The sequence below is a fragment of the Pinus tabuliformis genome, chromosome 5_1 (genome assembly GCF_031772625.1).
Source record: "Pinus tabuliformis cultivar Carrire ecotype Pingquan chromosome 5_1, CPIR1, whole genome shotgun sequence".
Lineage (NCBI taxonomy): Eukaryota > Viridiplantae > Streptophyta > Pinopsida > Pinales > Pinaceae > Pinus > Pinus tabuliformis.
This window is the reverse complement of record NC_142305.1, coordinates 828120663-828130239: the sequence shown is the minus strand read 5'-3', so window position 1 is coordinate 828130239 and position 9577 is coordinate 828120663. Positions and strand designations below refer to the sequence as shown.

Genomic DNA, 9577 nt, shown 5'->3' with positions numbered 1-9577 from the left:
TTGAATTAATAACCTTTATATCAAAAAGTAACTTAACAATACACCCATCACCATTTATTCTACATCTTTAAACAACTAATATAATTTTTATTATTTTATATTTAAAATATAAACATTTTAAATTTACATATAAATTTTATTAATAACAACCCATCAGCATTAACGAATTAAAATATTTATTTAATTTATAAATGTGTATTTTCTTTTTGACTTTTGTGAAGGTTTATATTTTTTATATACCTGACTTTTATAACTCTCTTTTATGATTCTCATGCATACGAGATTCAATGAACTAGAAATAAATTATTCATTGATGGAGCTTGAACGTTTTTAATAATAAAATACAAGACACTTGTTACTCTCTTTTCTTGATCTCCTGTACAATAAATTCAATCATCTAAAAATAACTTATTCATAAATATAGGACTCCGTAAATACAATTTGTTAATGATATTTTTTTATTTAATATATAGTTTTAAATATATAAATAAATTTAATATTTAATTTTTATGAAAATTTTAAATTACATAAATTTAATTATGTAAATGGATTATTTGAAAATTTTAAAAATATTAATTAATTTTTAAATAAAATTAATTGAAAAATAAAAAGAAAAAATTAATATTTAAAAATATATAATTTAATTTTAAATAAAATTAATTTGAAGTGTATAAAAAATTTAAGATTTATATTTAATTTATGAAAATAGAATTTAGTTGTTATATGTGTTAAAATTAAAAATTTTAATGATATAATTTTTAGTGGTAGTTAAATTATTATTTTTTAATATATTTATAAATTTAATATTTTGAAAAAAATAAATTATGAAAGTTTAATTATTTAAATTTATCATTTCAATAATATATAATTAAGAAAAAAGAGACTACATTCACAAATATCTAATCTATTTTTCCTTTGAAACGAAAAAGGTTTAGCATTTAGGATAGGTTTAATTGTTCAATTTATGAGGATAAGAGTTTGGATTGCTTTATGTTTGTTTTTTTCACTAAAAATTTAATGATAATTTTTTTTGCAATATTATAATTTTTGTAATTTAAATTAGCTTTTTGAAAAACTCAAATTATATAAGCTTAATTATTCAAATTTATTATTTTAATGATTTTTAATTGAAGATTCCAAAAATATTTGATCAGATTTGAAACAAAAATAGTAATGTGAAAGTGAAAAAAAAGGAAAAGGAAAAAGAAAAAGAAAAGTTCAACATTTAAAAATATAATCTAATTTTGAATAGAATTACTAAAAAAAAATGAAAAGAGAGTTTAACATTTAGAATATGCTCAATTTATAGGCACAGAGTTTGGTAGTTATATGTTTGTCTATTTCACCAAAATCCAACCATATTGGAAAGATATTATAATTTTTATTATTTGAATTACATTTTTAAATATATATTAATAAATTGAAGATCTTGATTTTTTTTAATTAATATTTTGAAAAACTAGAATTATATAAGCTCAATCATTCAAATTTAGGATTTCAATAATTTTTAAGGAAGATTCCAAAAATAATTGATGGAATTTGAAAAAAAAAATTAATAAAAAAGTGAAAAGAAGAAAAAAATAAGGTTTAACATTTAAAAATATAATTGTACTTAAACTGGATTGATCAAAATATTTAAAAACAAAAAAACCAAAAAATTTAACATTTAAAATATCCTCAATTCATAGACAGAGTCTGGTTGTTATATGTTTGTCTATTTCACCAAAGTCCAATGAAAGTGAAAAAACAAAAAATAGTTTAAGAATGGATCAGAAAATTAAAAACAAAAAGATTTAATATTTAGAATGTGCTCAATTGAAACACACAGTTTGGTTATTATATATTTGTCTATTTTACTAAAATTTTAGAAAAAAATTAAAACTTACACCACAAGCAAAATGAAAAAAATTAATATTTAGAATATCCTCAATTGAAACACACGGTTAGGTTGTTATATATTTGTTTATTTCACTAAAATTTTAGAACCTACACTATAAACAATCACAGAAGGTTGACCCCAAAAGTGTCTAAAGAAAAATTGACTCTAACTTCTCAACAACACAAATGTTTTAACTACGGGGACTCTACCAACTGAGGTACGAGGACTATACCCATTGAGCTAACCCTCGAAGTAACTATTCTATTCATTAAAATCCAATGAATGACAACTATTCATTAAAATCCAATGAATGACAACATTATTTGGGAAAAACACTTGAACAAATCCACTTGTCCAATTCATAATTTTTGTTATTTAAATTACATTTTTAAATATATATAAATAAATTGAATATCTTGATTTTTTTTTTTAATTAATATTTTGAAAAACTAGACTTATATAACCTCAATCATTCAAATTTAGGATTTCAATCATTTTTAAGAAAGATTCCAAAAATATTTAATGGAATTTGAAACCAAAAAAATAATAACAAAGTAAAAAGAAGGAAAAAATTTAACATTTAAATATATAACCAAATTGATCGAAAAAATTTAAAAACTAAAAGACAAAAAAGTTTAACACTTAAAATATGCTCAATTCATAGACATAGAGTCGGGTTATTTGTTTGTCTATTTTACAAGTCCAATGAAAGTGAAAAAAAAATTAGTTTAATAATGGATCGGAAAACTTAAAAACAAAAAAAATAAAAAAAAATAGTTTAATAATTGGTCGGAAAACTTAAAAACCAAAAATTTAATATTTAGAATATGCTCAATTGAACCGCACAGTGGGATTGTTATATATTTGTCTATTTCACTAAAATTTAAAAAAAAAACTTAAAACTTACACCACAAGCAAAATGAAAAAAATTAATATTTAGAATATGCTCAATTGAAACACACGGTTTGGTTGTTATATATTTGTTTATTTCATTAAAATTTTCGAACTTTCACTATAAAAATTGACCCATGAAGTAATCACTGAAGGTTGACCCCAAAAATATCTTTAAAAAAAAAAAATTGACCCTAACCTTAATTACAGGGACTCTACCAACTGACCTAACCTCCAAAGTAACTATTCTATTCATTAAAATCTCATGAATAACAACATTATTTGCGAAAAAACACTCGAGCAAATCCACTTGTCCAATTCATAAATGGTTGTGGGTGAAAGAAGAGCAGCTACCTTACCAGGGTGGCAACCCTATGTAAATATGAGGTGATAATCTCCCGGTTGACCGAGAAAGGAGAGAGTTGATAATGGGATGAGTTGTATGGGTCCATGATGGTATTGAAGAGTAGGTGGATAAATCACGATGCAAAGCAACAACCCCTCCTACTGACGTGGTAGAGGAAGAACATTAGATACGTTGATATTCCCACAGTTCATGTGCTCCGTGTTAACAGTCCAAGTTAAGGTGGTAGGAAGCAGAAGATTAGCTGACCCACGAGCGCATGCAAGCAAGTTGGAGAGCGAACTCTGGACAAATTAGTTGAGCCAACCCACAAAATTATGTTTAATGGAACCTTAATAGAGCCCCTTGATTGGATCCAACGCTGTACGAAGATTTTTATATGTTTATTTGAACAGTGGCAGAGACGTTTGGGAGTGGGGATGTGTTTGGTATAAAAGAGTGGGAGGAGCTCAGGCCAGAGAAGCGGCCAGAGCTAAAGTTGGGAGTTCCACTACCAGACCATTAATTCAAGATTCATCCCACCTCAGCCTGGAAATTTGGTCTGAATCTGGAGCCCAATACTGCACAAGGTATCATTGATGCTCTGTCTCTGATTTCTTTATCGTGGTTTGAGAATGGAAAGTTAAGACTTTTACTGCTGTCTGTGATTTTATATGTTCCATGGTTTGAGATTGGGTTGGCTGTTAATTTTCTGAATTTGGGATGTTTCTCTGACATTTGGATGGATGATTGGATATATTAAAATTTGGCCACCTAAATAGTAGCTGGTCCTTGATCAGCGGTTTCAACGTGCGAATCATGTGCATCGTTGAGTGGATATTCATGGAATTGGTTGTGCTTGTCATGTAACTTAAAGATTCTGCGCTGTATCAATAGTTTTTGGTGTTAAAATATTGGGTCGTTCTGGGTTTGTCTGGCTGTGAACTCTCCGGTATTTAGGAAGCTTCTGGCTGTGCGGAATTGCGTATTTATATGTGTGGGGAATTGTAGATTGATTGAAGTTGTCATGTGTTTGGGCTGGGGTTTTGAAATTGTTGAATTTATGTGTTTGGGTGTATTTTTGGCTTGATTCACAGGGATTTAAAATTTGTATCTCTTCACAATATTGTTACGTTGTTTTGTTTTAGTTTTATTCACAGGGATTTGAAATTTGAATTTTTTTGACGCTGTCATTCTTCATAATATTGATCTGTTTCTTGACTTGATTCACAAGAATTTGAAATTTGAATTTCTTCATACTATATTACTATTATACTGTTTTATAGGTTTATTTTTAGATTCATGAATTTGGATTTATGTTTTTGTTCTTGATTTATATCTTTACTGCTTTATTTTTAAATTTACGAACTTGGATTTATGTTTTTGTTTTTGATTTATATTTTTATTCTTGAAATTACATAATACTTCATAACAAAACTATAGCCAATTTACTGCGCCATAAATGTATGTGTGTAATTAATATAGCCCATTGCTGCCCCATAAGTTTATGTTTGGGTTTTTGAAATTGCTGTAGTCACATGGATTTAAAGACATAAATGTATGTAATTACTATAGCCCATTGCTGCCCCATAGTTTATGTTTGGGTTCTTGAAATTGCTGTAGTCACATGGATTTAAAGACATAAATTGTTCAGGTTCTTGAAATTGTAGTAGTTACATGGATTTAAAGGGAGAAATTGTTCAGTGAGAGGATCGACTCATCTTGTGATTTGTTTGGTTTGTGTTTTCAAGTACCTTTGGTCTCTTCGGGAATCGTGTTTGGAAGAAGAAATTGAGATCCGGCCAAAGATGGTTGCAGGGGCAGACCTGGGCGCTGTGCAGGCCAATGGAAATCAAAATGGAAATGGATTTCATCATGTGCATTCTGTTGATCTCTGCATTCAGAATGGACCAGACCCTCTGAATTGGAGGCAGGCTGCCAAGGCCCTGCAGGGCTCCCACTTTGAAGAAGTGAAGCTCATGGTGGAGTCCTATTTCGGATCCGAGGAAGTTTCCATTGAAGGCAAATCGCTGACAATCGCGGATGTGACCGCAGTTGCCAGGAGACCAGAGGCCAAGGTGAGATTAGATGCAGTGTCAGCGAAGGCACGGGTGGATGAGAGCTCTAACTGGGTTCTGCAAAACATGCTCAAGGGCACTGATACATACGGTGTGACGACAGGCTTCGGAGCCACTTCGCACAGACGAACGAACCAGGGGGCCGAGCTGCAGAAGGAGCTCATCAGGTTCTTGAATTCGGGAGTCCTGACAGAAGGCAACGTTCTGCCACAAGAAACGACCCGGGCAGCCATGCTGGTGCGCACAAATACTCTGATGCAGGGGTACTCTGGAATCCGGTGGGAGATTCTGGAAACAATCCAGAAACTTCTGAATGCGGGAATTACTCCAAAATTGCCTCTGAAGGGCACCATTACAGCCTCGGGCGACCTGGTACCGTTGTCCTACATTGCAGGTTTCATAACAGGGCGACCCAATTCCAGAGCCAGATGCAGAGACGGTAAGGAACTCGGTGCTCTGGAAGCGCTTCAGCAAATCGGAGTCGAGAAGCCCTTTGAGCTCCAGCCCAAGGAAGGATTAGCCATCGTTAACGGGACCTCGGTCGGAGCTGCTCTGGCTTCCATCGTTTGCTTCGATGCCAACATTATCTGCATTGCTGCAGAAGTTCTGTCCGCCATGTTCTGCGAAGTGATGCTCGGGAAACCAGAGTTCACAGACCCATTGACACACAGGCTGAAGCACCATCCTGCCCAAATGGAAGCCGCGGCCATAATGGAATATGTTCTGGATGGGAGCTCCTACATGAAAAATGCCGCCGAAAAGCACGAGATGAATCCCCTGCAGAAGCCGAAGCAGGATCGTTATGCTCTCAGAACCTCGCCACAGTGGCTCGGTCCCCAAATCGAAGTCATCAGATCCGCTACCCACATGATCCAGCGAGAGATTAACTCTGTCAATGACAACCCTGTAATTGACGTTGCTCGAGACAAAGCACTGCACGGCGGGAACTTCCAGGGGACCCCAATCGGTGTCTCCATGGACAACCTGCGCCTCGCTCTCGCCGCAATCGGGAAGCTAATGTTCGCCCAATTCTCGGAGCTCGTCAACGATTACTACAACGGTGGCCTGCCTTCGAATCTCAGCGGTGGCCCCAACCCGAGCCTCGACTACGGCTTCAAGGGCGCCGAGATAGCCATGGCTTCCTACACATCGGAGCTCCAGTACCTCGCCAGCCCTGTCACCACCCACGTCCAGAGCGCCGAGCAGCACAACCAAGATGTCAATTCTCTGGGCCTCATCTCAGCACGCAAATCAGCCGAGGCAATCGACATACTCAATCTCATGGTCTCCACGTATTTGCTCGCGCTCTGTCAGGCCGCGGATTTGCGACACCTGGAAGAAAACATGCTTAGCACCGTGAAGCACGTGGTCTCCCACGTGGCCAAGAAAACACTGAGCACGCACAACGGCGAGCTTCTCACCGCCGGGCGCTTCTGCGAAAAAGACCTCCTCCAGGCCGTCGAGAACCTCCACGTCTTCGCCTACGTGGACGACCCCTGCAACGAGAACTACCCATTGATGCAACAGCTCAGACAAGTTCTCGTTGCCCACGCTCTGACCGAGACTGCCCAAATTCAAACTCAAACCCAGTCCTCCATTTTCAACAAGATTCCCGCCTTCGAGAAAGAATTGAAAGACCAAATGGAAGCAGAAATAGGGCGCGCTCGCCAGGACTACTACGAAAGGGGGGTCGCGGGTTCGATTCCCAACAGAATCCAGGAATGCAGATCCTTTCCTCTCTACGACTTCGCGAGATCGCAGCTCGGCACCCAGCTCCTTTCCGGCGATCGGGTAACTTCTCCGGGCGAATATATTGAAAAGGTTTACACCGGAATCCGTGAAGGCAAGATTATTTCGCCCCTCTTCAAGTGCCTGGACGGATGGTCTGGAACTCCCGGGCCATTTCACAGTTAAATTCCTGAACCATCATCCTGTTATATATAGTTTACAAATTGAATAAATGGAGTAATATATTAAGCATTGGAAACGGCAGGAGCACCTGCAGCACGTTTTGATTAGAATGTAGTATGAACACAGCTGGCCGAGCAGAATAATATTATTTGTGGATGTGGTGTTCATGTTATTATGGACGAGAAGTTGTAATATTTTTTATCATGGAACGGTGGGAAGGTTCAAACAGTTTGGCTGAAGTTAAGGCTCTTGCAGGGCTGCTTGCTTTCTGTGTGTTTTTTGATATTTAGAACATTTCAATTTATAGCGATTCAAAAACAATGATGGACCATCGGTGGTCCTCAATTCACTGGGTGGATGGACAGGATTATGTTTTTCTGGGGGAATATGAAACAGTGCTCAATTCGCCACATCTTCCGTTCCCAAAATGTTCAAGCTGGCCGTCTGTCAAAGAAGGGGCTGACTTTAGAGTCTGGTTCTTGGTCTATGTTGGTTTCTGATGGAGAGCGCTCTTGCTACATCCAGGGCTTTTCCATCCCTGGATTATGAACCCTTCTTATCATCTTTTTGTTCACTTACTATACATCTAATTTTTTTTGTTATATGTGTATAGACATTTGATGCTCCTTTTTTCTACATCACTGTTTAGCTGTGATTTTGGACTGATGATGTTAGGCCTCCTTTGGGATGTCCTATTTCTGCATTGTTTTGATTTCATATGCTGGCAAGCTGGCTATTTTTGAGCCTTTATGTATCATCTGAACTTTTATATTGACTATGAAGCTTTTTCTCTCTGAAAAAAAATAGTCATTTTTGAATTCAGAATATGAATTTGTGTGTAGATTACAATTTGCAAACCGATTTTCGCCGTATTTGGAAATATTATATAATTTTTAATTATTCGCATTTATTATATAAGTCTTTTTATAAGAAACTTTTAAGGAATGTCTAAAATTTCCAGCATATTGAATCTATTTATATGACAAATAACAATATTTCAAAAACAAAATAAAAATATATTTTATTATATTATTAAAACATATTAAGGTGTATATATTTTTAACTTTTGGATATGAATATATGATCTTTATAACATCTTTCATTAAAAACTATATAAGAGATATTCTGGTAGACGCCTTTTGAATCAGCCAGTGTGGTTCATCTTTCGGACAAGATGAGGAATTAGGTATTCTGGTCGAAGCCTTTTGAACTAGCCAATGCGGTTCATCTTCAGGACAAGATGAGGAATTAGATCCAGTGATTAAGATAAACTTCAGGACAAGATGAGGAATTAGATCCAGTGATTAAGATAAATAGATGTAGAGAGCTGCTAACTAGTTGTTAAGCGAGTTAGCAGCTCTCTACATCTATTTATCCTAATGCCTTGATCTCATTCCTCATCTTGTTCTGAAGATGCACTGATGAGAATATCTCGGAAAGACGAGAATATCTCGGAAAGATGTTTTATAATTATTATGGTTCGCAAAAGTCTAAGTTCAAAAATATATGATCTTTTTAGAAGAAATATATCTTGACACTTAGAGACATTCAAATTGTACTAACCATTAAATCCATTATAAAATTGAAAAATATAATAATTATATATATTTTGAATTTAGACTTCTGTGATCCATACTACATTAAGAAGAGTCTTTTCGGAAGAAATCACGTAGGAGAAAATTTTGGGACCCGTTTCGAAACAGCGAACAAGTGGCAAAATTTTCTCCTATATAATTTCTACCGAAAAAAGACTATTCTTAAATTATATATAATTAGTCTGTAAAATAAAATATATTTTATGTGGATTATTTTGAAGAATTAATAAAATGGTTATTTTATGTGAACTATTTTGAATGGTGGAATAAAATAGTTATTATGTCCTATCCAAATTTAATTTCTTAATTGTAATTATTATTATTTTATTGAAGCTAATAATAATAATTATTATTTTATTCACCTAGTTATCACCTTAGAATTGAGAAAAAACCATTTATAATTTCTTAATTGTAATTATTATTATTTTATTGAAGCTAATTATAATAACTATTATTTTATTCACCCTAGTTATCACCTTGCAATTAAGAAAAGAACAATTTATTTCTTAGTCGTAATTGCTATTATTTTATTGAAGTTAATTATAATAACTATTGTTGTATTCAGCCTGGACATCTCCTTGGAATTGAGGACAGAAGACAATTGAACAATTTATTTCCTAGCTGTAATTGTTATTATTTTATTGAAATTAATTATAATGACTATTGTTTTATTCACCCTGGCTATCACTTTGGAATTGAGAAAAAGGACAATTTCCCTGAACAATAGAATTTTACTATCTATACTTTTTACAAATTTTACTATTTTACTATCTATACTTTATATAAATTTTAGTATTTAAATGTAGATCTATAATACTTTGTACTAGGTTTGATTTTAGTTTATAATTCCAATATATTACAAAAACTGTAATTAGTTTCG

At 33.9% G+C, this 9577-nt stretch overlaps 1 pseudogene across 1 annotated transcript; it reads left to right on the top strand.

Annotated features, from left to right (window-relative positions):
- The first annotated feature begins 3463 nt into the window (after window positions 1–3463).
- On the top strand, window positions 3464–7738 carry LOC149167460 (phenylalanine ammonia-lyase pseudogene; annotated as a pseudogene). The gene is made up of 2 exons (XR_016260933.1): window positions 3464–3703; window positions 4865–7738. The product of XR_016260933.1 is annotated as a phenylalanine ammonia-lyase pseudogene (transcript).
- The last annotated feature ends 1839 nt before the right edge of the window (window positions 7739–9577 follow it).